A 16,723-nucleotide genomic window follows, 5' to 3' on the forward strand; every position below is an offset into this window, starting at 1 on the left:
AAAATACTTTACGCCAAACTTCCCGTCCCACTCATACCCACCAACGATATCAAACTCATCAGTTGCTAAAATTTAACTTCTAAAAAATTATCACAATTCATAAATAGAAATAATCGATTTTAAATACATATTTTGAATGAACTTCAAAGAAATTCTTAAAACATAAACACTACATTTTATATTTAACTTGGAGTTCATTGGAACATAACTACAGAGCATAGGCAAGTACGCCTATTACAAATAAAAACCCTTCAATTTGAATACAGGCGGGTAACACACTATTTAACATCACAGAATTTCTACGCATTGACATTCAAAAGAAATGAATAATTAACAAAAACGCTTAAAAACTGGTAACACCAAACTTTCTGCAGCAGTTAATTAAAGTTCTATCATTTCAGACGCGTTATTGAAATATCATCACCAGATCGAATAAAACAACATGGCTACCGATGAACCCAAAACATTGAACCGCCAAATAATTATTTTTAAGAATTTAACAAATTAACAAAAAACATGCGATGAACCAATAAAAATAACATTGACCAATACTTATAGAACGTGTTTCTTTAAACAATTACTTCTAAAATAAAGTAAATAAACAATAAAACTTACAAAATCAGCGGCAGCAACAACACACCAAAGCAAAACGCTACCACAACAAACAGTACAGCCACCAAAACGCAGAAAAATATGGTATACCCATTAAAATATAAATTTCTAAATTAAACGTAATTGGAGTGAGTAGGTTATTACCAAAAATACTTTATTAACTTAACATATGTAACTAAATTATATTAAATTACATAATTTAAATGTACTGCTTAAAGTTAATAACTGAAATGTCTGAGTTAAAGTTTTTACCACTGATTTATTGATATACGAAATATTTGTAAAATTATGTACCGGTATATATGAATCAATCTATCAACCAACGTGTACTTAAAGACAAGTTGACACTCGTAATTAATGGCTGGTGTGGTTTAAAGTGAACGAAATAATTTACGTACAAGAAATATTTGAAACTCCAGCTAAGACTGATATTGAAGTAACGAATTCACTAAAGCTACTCACTAATTACATAACTATGTATGCAGTCTTATAAATATACGCAGTCATTTAAAAGTTGGAATCCGGTTATCTAGAAATACTGTAAGAGTTACAAAACGACGCATTTTAAACTGATCAATGATACATCGTTTTCTGCATATTATAAAAGCATTATAATTATGTAAATGATGGATTCCTGGTTAGTTGACACACAAATGTGATAATTTATGTTGAAACAGAATTTTGAATAAATTAAGCGGAATGAATGTAAAGAGAAAAAAAGCTTAATAAATTTGTTACATGACGAAGAAAACCACAAGTTTATGGAATATGCAAATTCAAACACATAAATTCAAAGCCATACATACCGTTTTAATTCTGATATCCTAATGTTAATTTGTACACTGATCTTGCTCAAGGCCGATTAAAAGTTATTGCTTTATAAAAAGGGTCTGGAGATGCATAATAATCTCTGTAACATAACTGATATTTTCAGTTTTTTAAGCAAATAAAAACATATGCTCTTCTAACACTACTAGTTATAATTTCATTACAAATATTTTTTTTTAATATTTTTAAAAAATTAGCAGAATTAAAAATTAAATAAATAATTAAAAAATAAAACAAATTAATTTTTATGTGTGTGTGTGAGTGTGTGCGGTTGTAATAAAATCATAAATATTTCAACAATGTTCTTGCTGTCCATGATACGTGGGAATAAAGAATATTAATAATGATTCATATTTAATGACAAATTGGAATGAATTCAGTTAGCAGCCTTTTTTGAACAAAGTATTTTCAACTACTTTTGTAGTTAGTTATCAACAATGACATTTTAAATGTGCTTCAGTTTGAAATGTATCATTTTATATAGTTTATAATTATAATGCCCTCATTTCTCATTACAACATATTTTTTAATTATTAATTTTTTGAGGATTTATTTTTTTATTGTACAGCTAGAATAAAAAGATATGACAGTAGAACATTCATGCATGGGGCTAGGATATATCAGAACTGGGACTGGATATATTTGGCCTTTTAATATTTTTTTATATAGATCATTTGTATCACTTTCCCACTGAAAGGGTATATTAATTTTTAATTTTACATTATCCATCTCAATCATTATCTATCATTCTTTCATTAGAGTGACACATGTAAAGAATATGAAGTACAAATGATACTAGTCAAGATGCTTTCTTTGAGAATAATGGTATTTATTAAACAGCCAGTCCATGAAGAAGGTGATCTGAATTTCATCTGCATTTCTGTGGGCTTAAATAACAGATTTGCAATTACATATTTGGTTCAGTAAAGAAAGCAAGAGAACAGTTCACTCTGGCCCTTTCCCACTCTAGCAAGACAGAGATCAGATGCTTGTTATTCTTTGGAATGGATGTGCCATTTACTTGTCTGACTTGTTTCTAGTCTCAGAATTCATAAAACTTTTAAGTTGTAGCAAACAACCATTTGGGTTGCATGTGATTAATCTTAAATTCTAAGAACTATAAATTGGATTTGTCACTGAATGAAGAAAGGTTTATTGCATCTCAAGGCTACAGTATTTGACATCTAAATGCAACTGTATTTCATTCAACTTTATCATACACTATTATTGGGTTATAGACATTTTTTTAAAAGAAAATAATAATGAAAGTTAAATGACCACCATTTAAAAATGCTGATCATCTAACTGAATCAGAGAACACTGTAATACAGTAAAACCACTTTAAAAGGACTCTAGTGTGCACATTTGTTATTGTATTAAGTGTATTATGTTAAGAGTAATATTATATACAGTTCAGTGCTAATAAATATTGTCTGTATTACAAACAATTTTATAAAAACATTTTATACTATCTACCACAACAATTCGTTACCATAGATTATTTCTGTTGTTAGAGGGACAAGAATAATGACACATCTAATTGATTTCAAATGAATTTTGAATAAATTTTAATGGTTTTGCATTCCCACAGCTTTTTTTCTTCAGCTGTAACCTGTTAAACTCATTTAATATTGAAAAATATGAAATTGCCCATGAGGAAAATTATCCAAAGTGAAATTGATAAGATTCTTCATATTAAATTATAAAGATATTTGAGCACTTGTTTTCTAACGATCAGTGGTCAATAACAGTATGATTATACAGTTATACAATTTAAGTAAAAGAGTCATTATCTTATTGCACTCCAAAATTATGTTACTGCTGAAGTAGAAGAAATCTTTTACATAGGGCAAAGCAAAATTTTTCTAGTCACATGGAGTAATCAAAAGAAAGTAACAGTCTACCTATACAAATAGAAGCACTATAAATAGTTAAAAGTTTTAGCTGTTGAAGATATAAAAACTCAGGGTAGAAAGATCAATTAGAAATTAATAGCAGAGTTCAAATTGCTGGAGGATTTTATTAAAATTTAGAAATTTGGTGTAGGATAAGGAGGTATCAATGAAATATAATTGACATATTCATTTTTTACTATGTAACTCATAACTCTTGTAACCCAGTTCTTACACATGGTTCAAGAGTCTTGGATGGCTACAAGGAGAGAACTGGATTAGAGAAGCATTGCTCTCGCCTTTTATGTCAATCTGACAACTTGAATACTCCACCAATTTCAAATAAAGTAAGCTCTGAAGGTGTAATTCTAATAGAGGAGGAGTGTATAAGAGTGAAAATAAAATGGATAATGACCAAGCATACTAATGTAAGGGTTTTTATCCTCACATAAAATCTATGAGGTTTATGGATGAAAAGTGATGCATTCATAATGTCCATGCCTGAGTGCTATTGTACCAGCAACTGGGCTGGATTGAGCTTTGAATACTATCTTAGCCTTGACACTTCATTTGCTGACACCCAATTTAATGATGATTACTTCAGAAAAACCTTTAATCCAAAAGATATATTTAGAACTGACAGGGACTTGACTTAAGACACAAAGATTATGTTAGATTTTTTATTGCAGTGATTTTAATTTCTTAATTCTTAGAATAAAGAAATTAGAGATAAGATTTAGAATTAAGATCAGATTTAGAGTTTTATAGACCAGACTAAGAGTGTATTTAGATTGAAAAGAAATTTTTGATGGAAAAAATTTGTTAATTGAAAACCATTATTTCAGTCCTGATTCCATTCTTATCAGTATTGAAGTCAATGTACTATTTCAATGAATTATTAGAGATGCTTGAATGTGTGAATTACTGAACAAAAAAGATACGATTGGTGAATAACATCAACTGAAAAAATTCCCCATACAGCCCATGATGTTTCTGGGACATTCCAAACTTCTCCCACATGAGTAATGCATATCTCAGAATATACAAAATATCCAGGGTATATCATGCACTAACATAGGTTATCTCAGGAATATCGAAATTAACACAAGATAAGCAGAATTTCACAGTGATCTTGTACATTCCTATAGAATAAATAACTTACCTTAAAAATCTCAGAAAAAAGAAAGTTCAAGCAGTTTTTAATATTTTTATATAAAATAACAAAAAATTAAGACGGGTTTTAAATAAGTTATTGATGTTGGTAATCTGTAGATCTGTACCTTTAATCACAGTTTTTAATGTGAGTAAATTAATCTTTTATCCTAGATTCCTAAGAATTAAAAAAAATTCTTTATTGTTTAAATCAGAGGTTCCCAAACTTATTTTTCTCATAGACCACTTTCAAAATTTTGCTGGTTCTGGTGGATCCCCTGCAGCTACATTTCTACCATATTTCCTCCAATTTCGCTCACGAATTGTGAACCCCATTTTTTTGTCACGCCAACGTAGACCCCTGTCAAGTCTCGCGTGGACCCCTGGGGGTCCACCTGGACCACTTTGGGAATCAATGGTTTATATGGATGCATACATTATGATTTATCAAAACAACAATAATTTTCAATTTTGAATCACCCATTTGATCCATATTATTGAAGAAGTCATGACCAGCATTCTCAACTTATCTAGCCAACTAACAGCAACTGTGTCTACAGCAACATATATCCTATACAAGCATTTATGGTGAGGCATCTTATTCTTCCCTCAATTTTTCTTTGTTCGGCAGGTGTATTTTTCATCTTCATTTATTTTTTTGTCATGCTGAGTAATTCTAAAATTTAAGTTCTGACATTAGAAGGATTAAATTCTTATCTGTTCTGGGTGACCGGTACTGCACCATTTGAATATAAAATTCATAATGTGCAGTACAGGGTTTGTATGTTCGGTGTGTAAATAAATACTGTTACTTGTTCGTGGCTCGATCAGGATATTGAGAGATTGACAATTGAAATTGTTTATGTAATTATAATTTATTAGTTTAAAAACATAAATAAAATAAAACAAATCAATAATAATGACAACAGTAATAATAATAAATGACCAATAATAATCAAATAATTATAATAATCACAACCACAAAAATAATAATAAGTGTCAATAATAATAATAATAAACAATAATTACATATAAAACAGAATTTAAAGTAAGGTCAGAATTTATTTACAGGTAGTTAAATATTAAAAACCAGGATTTAGTCAAAAGACATTATCAATTACCACTAATATTTACACTAAAAGACATTATCATGATCACTAATATTTACACCTTTAACAACTCGTATTATATTACTAGGAAGGTAAAATTAGACTAAAGTTCTTTTACTGCAAATGCCTTTTCTGTTCATTAATAAAACTACCTTATAGTTTATGAATGAGTTCAGTACTTTATCTCTTTCGCTAATTTCCTATCGGTAACTCACGGAACAGATTCCTGTATTCATGTAATGTCCAAACTGGAATGCCTGTGGCGTCATGTCGAACACACTATACACCCTTCAGTACTACAAGTTGACAGATAACGCTGTCTTACAATCGCGTGCTAATGCTAATTAGCACGCGATAATGCATATACTCGCTTCACATGCTAATACTCGCTTCTTAAAAACTGATCTTAACTCGTCTTTCTTGGAGTATTTATACTCCTGTCCTCTTGACCTGCAGAACCAGACCCAAGTAGAAGCGTGAAAATGATCGTCAGAGACTTTCTATTTTCCCATAAATTCCTACTCTGGTCTGGTAATTTTTCTCATTGAACAACATCTTTTCATACTGCAAAGGTGTGTCAGCAGGTAGTATTACAAAGAACGATGGTTAAACGGACCTGTTAGCCTTAGAAGAAGGATTCCTTTTAGTCCCCTTCTGGATTCCTTTCATTTGTTATTTTCTGCTACTTTCTTCTTTAATTGGCAGGAATCCGTTACTCAGGTCCGTTATACCGGTCTTGTTAAAATACTTATACTTTAACTGACTATATCATTATTATACATTACATAGGTCACGTCAGAAATAAATTTATTTAGTTTTTTGATTGTATGTTTTGGATATATATTATATACTGGATTTAATACATACTGCAAATAATTGTGTTGAACAACCAAATTTTAACGCAAATTAATGAATAATTTATTTTGCTATAAAAATCTTGAAATATTAAAATATATTTTAACAATTTAAACATTTTTGTATTAATAAATTTACATGAGTTTTGCAAATTTAAAATCTTTGAAATTATTATTTTTGTATTAAATGTCAAAAACAATTGGGTCGACTGTATTTAAAGCATTAGGTATTTCGTAGTACAGAAAGTATTGTCAATTCACAGGTTTATTTTCTATATTATTGTAATATTTTGTTACAAATTTTATAATAATTCAAGGATTATATATTTTTGAAACTTTTACTTTTTATTATGAAAAATAGTCCCATCATTTTTAATAAAATATTTTCCAAATATATTTGGGAAAAAAAGATAAAATATTATATCAGAGATGTCTAACATCAGTTAATTTCCTTTCGTTTTAGTTAAAGTAGTCTACAAACGTTTTTATTACAATATTGAAAAGGACTCCTTACAGTATTGAAAAATATTTAATATGAGTCCTTTTTTCTTTAACTATTTCTTTATACTTGAAAATGCACGAGAGGCTAAGGGAGAGAGAGCACTGTCGCTCCCGCAGTGTCGACCCTGGCGTGCTGGTGGAAGGTAGTATTTTTTTTACTCCGCGTGTGTATGGAACGTTCCTTGTTCGTTCCCTTTTCTAGTTTATTCGGTGGAAGGAATATGAAAGCGGTTTAGTTGTTTTTTCAGTGGTGATCAGAAGATGGCCGAAAGAAAGTGTTCTTTGATTGCCAAATCTGTCCAAAAACACGCTGGGAGGTCGAAAGAGAAGGAAATTAGTAAAAAAAAACTAATTATGTATTTGTTTCTGTGTACATAGAAATTTAAATTAAGCACCGTTGGATCATAGTGTTTTTAAGCGGACATTTTATTAAATTATTATCAAATAATACTAAAAAAAATATTATCTGTATTGATATTGTATTATGTATTCGTTTAAACCGAATGTGGTTTTTAAGCACAGTGTGTTTAAAAACCGTGCCCCATATTCTTGAATGTGATAAAGTGTAGAATTGATTATTATCCTGCTTCCAGCTATTCTATTTGTTTCATTTTTTCGGTTCTTTTATTTTACAGAAAACCTTAACCATGGGCTGGAAAAGGCCCAGAAAAAATTTAGCTACGAGCCGCCATTGAAAATAACTAGGTTCGTCCCTGTGCGCGCATCACGCAAAAACTGCTAAACAGATTTTAATAAGACGTAGCAGATTTATACCTTAGAGGCTTGGTCACCGTCTCCAGCTGGAATTATCACCATATTCCTAACGGGAATTAAGATATTAAACATATTCATTGAAGAGAAAAGATTAATCCTCTTAATTAATTTCTGTCACCATGGTAACAAAGATATAATGATATAAAACGAGTAATTTTTTTCTTTAAAGAATATCTGTAAAATATTTAATATTTTATTAGTTTATTATTGTTATTGGTAGTAGCTTAAATTGGCACAATTAGCGAATTATAAAATTCTTTTAAAATTTTTTTTTTTGAAGTTAAAATAGTATGCCTTCAAGAAAGGGAAGTAAGTTTTTATTATTTAGCCTGCCAAAAAATGAGAGAATATTGGTCCTCTGAAACAGCTGAAGTGCGTGATTTCGGTTAGCTCCTGACAGAGCGTTACGCCCATACTCGAGCTGTAGCGTTGTCGATACAGCTTTGTATCAGAGCTTCTGCGTTAAGAACGAGGGAAATGTTGGAGGACAAGAGAATTTTTCAGGTATTAATTGTTATTTATCAGTATTATTCTCACAATCATGAGGACAACGAACTCATCGGAGGTCTAGGGGGCGAAGTCCTGACCGGGTTGTTTTTAAATATTTTTACAGTGATTTTTAGTTTTAATTTTTATTATATTTGCACAATTTATATATTTTTTAGATTAATAATTTTTGTATTTCAAATGATTTTTGTATTTTTTCATTCATACATTTTTAACTTTTTAATTATATTTTTGTAAACAATATTCATGATTCGTTCTTTATTTCAAATCGACTTTTTATAAAAATAAGATTAACTCATATTTTTATTTATTTATTTTCTCATAGGGAATACATGAAATCGAACTTATACGATTCATTTTTTTAAAGGTGGTACAGGTCCTAGGTAGTTTGTAAAAAAAAAGATAATAATTTTTCTTCACTTCTTAAACTACGATAGATATTTGTAGAGTTCATAACATTTCTAAGTAACAGAAGTAGTATTAACAATAATTGTGTTACCAGGGTTAGAAGAGGCAAATATTTACAAAATACTGGTGACCTGTAATGCACCAGTGGAAACACAGACAGTGAGGAATGTACTGCAGCCACTGTGTTAACCGAGTGTATTTCGCGTTTAAATTAAATAGGTATAGGGGTCGAATCTCTTAATTAACCATTGTAGTTTATTATTAAAAGTTCTGAGTTTGTTGTTTTTATTAAAAATTATAAGAAAATTAAATATCTGATCAATTTTATAAGGTAGAAGGTTATTGGTAGAAGGTTAAGGTAGAAGATTTATCCAATATAGCTAGGTCAGATAACTTATATTTTTGCAAATTTTTTAATAGCCTCTTTATTAGCTAAAATTTAAGTTGAATTTTTTAGAAGCATTAATTTAGAAGATATTATGATGAGTTATTTTACGATTAATGCCTGTATAATTAGGCTTATAAAAATTGACTAGCTATATAGTTTATAGTAATACTGATTCGTTTTCATAGCTAGTATATATTTTGATTAGCGGACGTTTGATCCACACGGTAAGGTTCACTTACGCTGAGGTTCACAAAAAGTCCGATGTCCACTGTTTTGTTTGTCCATTTATTTAACGTCCATTGTACTTTTGTTCACCATTAGTTTTGGTCCATTTTCTTTTAGAATGTCATCTACGTATCTTTTATTGAATGAGACCTTAGAATTTAATTTCTCTAATACTTCGATTTCTAAATATATATTTATATATGTGCATCGTAAAGGTTCCAATACACAGGAAATAGCAATCAAATAATATAGACATAATTATCTAAAGATGAGTCATGTATGAGTAGGCGATCTATTACAACAAGGGTGGGGATAAAATATTGTTATCTAAGATGGCTAGACCAGTTAATTTCTTAGTATGGAAGAACATAATTCATCGAAAATTATGGCAGAGGTGGTTTATTTATTCTAAAAAATTAACCAATGCTACATTTCAACAACTACACATACCATTTCTATTCATTTAGTAAAGATGCTTTACAACGGTATTGGAGGTGTGAACAACGAAGCTTTTGCAATGCTAGATGTACTACTGGGAGTGACCTTGAAGATATACAAGTGCAGAAGGATGGTACGAGAAATCATGAGCATGGAGCAGGTGTGCAAGGGTAGGTAAGGGACAACTTAAAGCGCCGCGCTGAAAGAAATCCACATGAACCCCCAGCACAGACCATGAGGTTGACTTTACGAGACGTACATGAGGAAGAACTGCTTTTATGCTACCTGAAAGGAATACATTGCGACGACAAATTAATCGAAATCAAAATAGAGGCCGACCGGCCAATCCCGCTTCATTGCAAGACACTGACATTCCCGATGAATACCGTGTTATTCGTGCTGGAGAGAGGTTTCTTTTGTACGATTCCGGACCAGAAGATGAGAACAGAATACTTATTTTTGCCACCGTGGAAAACCTGAGACTGCTCTCTGCTAGCCTAATGATGTTCGTGGACAGTACTTTTAAGACGGCGCCAAATCAATTCGTGCAGTTATTTATATTACACGGTATTTTCCGATGACATGTGTCTTCCCATTTGTATATCTTCTGACTCCGCGGAAAACGGAGGACACGTATCGACTGCTAGACGAACGTGTTGTGGGTCGAGAAGCAAATATTCATGTACATCCTGGAACTATCATGATGAATTTCGTGTTGGCAAATATAAACGCAGCTCGACAAATTTTTCCAAATACAAATATAAAGGGTTGCTTATTCCATCGGTCTCAATCGATCTGGCGTCAAATTTAGTCAATGGGATTTGCAGCAGAATATAACACCACAGGGAGTGAAGTACGGAAGCAAATTTCATTGCTGCTGGGATTACCATTTGTTCCCGTGGAAGGTGTCCTTGATGACATTGTTGAAATAATGTCAGAGGATCTAGACGGTCTGGTAGAATACGTCGAGCGGGTATAAGTAAAAGGAAGACGAGTTCGAGGCCGACGGAGAGCCAAAAACGCAGGATTCCCTGTCACAATCCCGTCGAGGATGGCATAATAAATTTCAGAAGTTGATAACTGTTCACCATCCCTCCCTATGGAGATTCATAGATACAATGATAGATGAACAGCAACAAAATCAACAAGATATCACTCGAGCTGCTAAGAGGCCACATTAACATAAGACCGTCTGTGAACAAAACATATTTAGCAAACCAAACGATAAGTTGGTTTGAAGTTGTGCAACGATATCAACAATATAAGGACGAACAACGCATGACAACTAACCTGAGGGCCGTCGCGTATAAACTAAAGGTGAACTCTGCAGAATTGATCTATGAATGAAATCTGTAACAACTAATTATAGGTATATGTCATAATTATTTCTGGAATACATACACAATAAATAAATAAAAAAATTATATATCTCTTTTTTATTTATCTCGGCAAATATGCGATGAACTTTATTTAAAGGTCTTCTACTGGACAGTTACCTGGACATTACCTGGAACTGACATAAGTGCGATGAACGAAACTGGAATATGGACTAAATAATTAATGGATATTGGACTTCAGATGGACCTTACAGTGTGAACCAAACGTCCTAGAAGCTTTATTTTATACACAATTCACACTTGATATGTTCTGAAAACTACTATGGGTTTTTTCTATGTAAGAAAATAATTGCTTTACCATCGTAAGTTCATTTTCATGAACTGTATGAAAAAAGGGATACAAATTTGAATAATTTTTTCAGTAAAAAAGTTACATTTAATTTATTGATTTTATAGGCAAATGTATCAGTTATATAAACTTTTAATGACTTATTCGAAGTGATTGATGTAGCTGGATGTAAGCTCTTTACATGAATGAATATTTATATTTTTTTGTGTAATAAAATTTGTGTTTTTATTGCAATTTTTTACTTTTGTTAAAAAAGGGTATATTTTAATCTATATAACGTGAAATGCATCTTCATAAAATACATAGGTAGGGAGTTGAGATGAAATATTATATACAAATAGTTACAAAAACACTTTACCTGCAGAAATCGGATCATGGAATTTAGTTTCTTACTTCCTAGAATGAGATGAAATTTTTTTAAGTAAATGATCTTCGTCCCTTTGACTTTAAATTACAACATTCTGTTTTTGTTTCTTTTTGCTCGCGAAAAGAATTTTGCCTTAAAAAAAACCGTTTTCTCTTTTTTTTGCTAAAAGATACTCGGTTCTTTCTTTTTCATGTTAACCACTGTCCATTTGATATTGAAAACTTATTGTACAATGGAAAAAGGTGTGCGTTCGTATGTAAAGTAAAGGAAGTGAAAACTCGTAATAGTTATTAAAAAATTGCTAATACTTTATTTGAAAAATATAAATCTATATAAAAGTAAAACAAAATAAAAAATGTCTATAACTTTAAATTTTTGTTTGTTCCTAATAAGATGTATTATTCGTAACAGTTTTGTGATTTATTATTTTCTCTTGAAAACGTTTTCTTTGTTTCTATGGTATTTCGATTTATTTTGTGACTAATAATTTAAAAAAAAAAACAAATATATATAATTTCTCTTTATTATTATCTTTTATCAAGAAAATGATTCGGTAAACTTTTTCCCTTAATGTGCTGCTGGATTATGATTAATTATTTATCGACGATGCTCATCAATAGGTCTTGTTCGGTAATGGGGAATGGAAGTAAAAATTAAGTCGAGCGATGCGAATTTTATTACATTGTAATATTTTGTGCAGCCCCGTATAACTCTAATACTATAAAACCTTGTTGAAATTCAAAATACATGTTAAAATTGGCAAGTAGATGTTCCGTAATAATATTTATACAGAATTAAAAAAAAGTAATTTGGTTCCATACAGAAAACCAATTTAGTCCAAATTAAATATTTTTGTAGCTGCTATCTGTATAAATGTCAGAACATCTTTAGCCATCGTAGGCAAACTTGATTTTCTTACACTACTGTATAGCAAATAATTTTTTACTAAAATAACTTTCTGAATAAATGGACTGACCTTAGCAAATTTTTGTGGCACTGATCGAACGAAGCTATATTTATGACGGCTAAGGTCAAATTATGACGGCTTTCTAATTTTTATAGAGTTTTACTATAAGGTTTCTTTCTAGTAGGCAGAATTACATATATGTAACGAATTTTCATATAATTTTCCTCCTTCAAAACCAGTCTAGTAAGTCTAGTAATACTACTTCTGGTATATGAATTTATGAGTACACATGCATGTATATATATATATATATATATATATATATAACTTTTCTTATAAATATACATTTATATTTATAATTTATATTTTTATATAAATATAAAAAAGCTGACAAAGTGTATTGCATGACTTCCACGGCTATTAATAATACAAATTAAAAGTTAGAGCCAAAAAAAAACAAAAACAACAGAATATATATAAATTTTTACAGTGGTGAATAAATTTTACGAAAATATTTTATAAAAATATTCAAATAGATTAAGCTTAATAAATTTGCTTAGTAAAGTTTTCTTTAAATCTAAATACCCCTTCAATAAAAGCTAAAATATGTAAAAGAAAATTTTTATAAAACTTTTCTGCATTTAGGTCCGGGATCTATAACCTAAAAAAATGATAGACATTTCTTGATATCTATATATTAAATAGAAACTTTCAACAATTTTTGAAAGATATTTAAACCGAAGGAAGATAGAGAAAAAGAACAAAAAAAATCTATTTCAATTTTAAGTGGTGAGGTAAAATTAAAAAAAAAAATATTTATGTATCCATTGTAGGTAAAAAATTCGCTTTAATAAAGCTTTCTCTAAAATCCTTCTGAAGAAAACCAAAATTGTTTTTTTTTCGCAATATTCCCCACCCTCTTTACGAATTTTGAAAAAGAAAGCATTATCATGATCACTGCCCCATGTATAGAAATATTTGAGCCAAATTTGAAGAAAATTGGTTTGGCCACTGCTGTTGTAAGGTCAAAAGCAGTGTGGCACACACACACACACACACACACACACACACGTATATATAAATACGCACATACATACATATATTTTTTAGGTCTAAATGAACTTGTTGAACCCTTAAACTTAAAGATTTGAAAAAACTTTATATCCCATTTTTGACATGAACATTATACTTCTCCTTTAATATAGCAATACATATATATATATAGATTTGTTGTAATTTAAGTCTATGGTCATTTTATAATTACTGTTTACGAAAAAAATTGTCGATCTCCGTAGCGGAGTGGTAGCGTCTTGGCCTTTCATCCGGGGATCCTGAGTTCGAGTCCCGGTCAGGCGTAGGATTTTTCATTCGGGACAAAATTCCATTACCATAGTGTGATAAGGAGTTATACGTTATAATTTTAATTAATACTTTATTTAACATTTTTATTTGTATAAATTTTTATGATAGTTTATTTGCCGATAGTAAATCGGATCAAAAATAAACGTTACGTAAGTGAAAAAGTGAATAAATAATAATTAAAGCAGCGTTTAACTTTAACTTTAATCTCCAAAATCAAAACACCCCAAAATCTAAACCTTCAACCAAAGAAGAAATACAAAACGCGATTAAATCACACAAAAATAACAAAGCAAGCGGATAAGACTCGATAGTTGCGGAGATGTTAGATTCGCGAAAGACAAACTAAGCGAAAAACTAGAGAAAACTTCGAAGAAATTTGAGAAACAAAGAAAATCCCCGAAGAATGGAAAAATTCCTTAACCCTCCCAGTTCATAAAAAAGTCGCAAAACCGATATAAACAATTAGAGAGGAATCTCACTGCTTTCAGTACCCTATAAAATACTATCCAAAACTCTACTTGACCGCATACAATCCACAATAGAGAAAGAACTTGGGGAATACCAAGGCGGTTTCAGACCAGGCCGAAGCTGCGCAGAGCAAATTTTTAACCTTAAACAAATTCCACAATATCACAAAACAAGAAACCCCAAAACAATAATTATTTTCGTCGACTTTGAAAAACCTACGATTCCATACACCGCGATCACTCTTTAAAACGCTCGAAGAGATCAAAATAGACGCGAAAACAATAAGCATAATCCAACAAACACAAAATCTAAAGTTAAGTTCTTGGGCGAACCTTCCGACCCTTTTGAAATCAAATCAGGAGTGAGACAGGGTGATGGACTATCCCCAATCTTGTTCAATTGCGCGCTGGAAAAAGTGATCGGAGAATGAACCAAAGAACTTGCGAAACTAAACGTCGCAAATACCCTATTTATTAGAAACAAAAGAACCTAAAATAAACACATTACTGCTAGCATTTGCAGATGATATTGCCATCTTTGATAAAAAGAATCAAGAAGTACAAACTAAAATAGAAAAATTAAACTAATGCTCAAATAAAATAGGATTACAAATCTCCTTCGAAAAAAGCAATGGTTCACAAACGATAAAGAAACGAAAATCAAAAAATCCGGAGTTGCAACATTTTTCATACCTCGGTGATATCATAACCCCTAAAGTTTTATAAGAAGAAGCTAGGAGAGAAAGAGTCAAGAAAATGAATCTCGCCTTTAAGTTATCAAGAAAAATCTACAATAAAAAATCACTATCTTACAACACTAAACTAAAACACTAAAGCACAGTCATTTTACCCGAAGCCCTATATGCAGCCGAATGCCTCCAAACATTTTCAGATAAAGAAATTTACAAAGTGATAAAAAGAATCCTATGAAACATGTATGGCAGAAACTTCAAAAACGGAAACTACAAACTCAAAAGCGAAAACGAAATTTACAGAAACATAAATAAAGTCTACAGCACAATAAGAAAAAGAAGGTTGCAATTTTGCGGCCTGTTATACAGAATGGATTCACAAAGACGTAGAAAACAAATGTTTGATAGATTTAATGTAGCAAAAACTAAACTCACATGGTTTTCAGAAGTCGATAAAGACATTAAAAAATTAAACATAAAGGAAAACACGGTACAAGACCGAGATCTATATAATACAAGGAGCTTAGTCAAGGCCCTTACATTAAGAAATATAATTCTAAGTAAGAAGTCTAAGTCTAATAAGTCTAAGTAAGAAATCTAATTCTAAAAAGTCTTTGCTTAAACGTTTTTAATCATAAGAAGGGGTGGCCGGTAACCACCTAGAAGACGTTGCCTCAGTTGGACCCGTTGTCGCGGCGTAGACTGCCCACCCTGTCTTCAGTCCCATACTGGGCCTCCCATCAGAGTCCCCCTGGATCACAGAAGAGTCCCGACCTCCTCTTCTTGATGGCTAAGATGAAGTCTAATAACTTTAAGAAGTGTAAGTCTAATAACTCTAAGAAGTCTAAATCTAATTAGTCCAGCCTCTCCCAAGCCTCTATCCAGCCTCTGTCCAGTCCAACAACTTCGATAAAAGACGCAGACTGCAAGAAAGTAAAATCAAGACTGTTTACATGATTCACCCAGACTGTAAATTACGTCCAGTCAAATCCAATCATGTCCAGTCTAAGTCTAGACTTATGTCATGCACTATGTCATGTACTTTGTCATGCACTATATGTGCATGAAAAAAAAAGAAAGAATGCATTAGAGAGAAAGAAACTGATATTATAGACCTCCAAGACAGGTGAGGTGTGGGTTTATGCACTGATCAGAAGGGGGTCCACAGTGTAGGAAATCGATTGATGGGTTTACTGATGAGACCGCGGTGATCTACAATGTCATAACATGCCATCACTAACTTACATTATTTTACTCACAAAGAATGTGCAACACATTAAATACTTATAATGTTATAATATTAATTCATTTCAAAAAAGGATTTAATAAAACTAGTAAATAAATATTAAAACTGTTTTTCTGATTATCAAATTTAGTTCATGTAATCATAAATCACAGTGTCTGCCTGTTTGTATTACATTACCTTCAATGTGTAATAATTATTTTTCTTGCTTTATATTACATTTGATTAAAAGAATTGGATTCAGTCCAAAACCTCAACCTAAAATCTTTATTGGGTGTGTCCTATTTGCACTTAGCCAAAAACCTCATCTA

The 16,723-nt window shown here is 31.0% G+C and overlaps 1 protein-coding gene across 1 annotated transcript in view; it reads right to left on the reverse strand.

Moving 5' to 3' along the window:
* The window catches only part of LOC142323618 (CTD small phosphatase-like protein 2), a 93,849-nt gene extending 93,172 nt beyond the window's left edge, over positions 1 to 677 (reverse strand). The window contains exon 1 of the mRNA XM_075363489.1: positions 616 to 677. The gene's annotated coding sequence lies outside the window, so the exon portion shown is untranslated. The remainder of the gene's footprint in view (positions 1 to 615) is intronic.
* Between the last annotated feature and the right edge of the window lie 16,046 nt (positions 678 to 16,723).

Source organism: Lycorma delicatula, chromosome 4 (assembly GCF_047948215.1).
Source record: "Lycorma delicatula isolate Av1 chromosome 4, ASM4794821v1, whole genome shotgun sequence".
In the NCBI taxonomy this organism is placed as follows: Eukaryota; Metazoa; Arthropoda; class Insecta; order Hemiptera; family Fulgoridae; genus Lycorma; species Lycorma delicatula.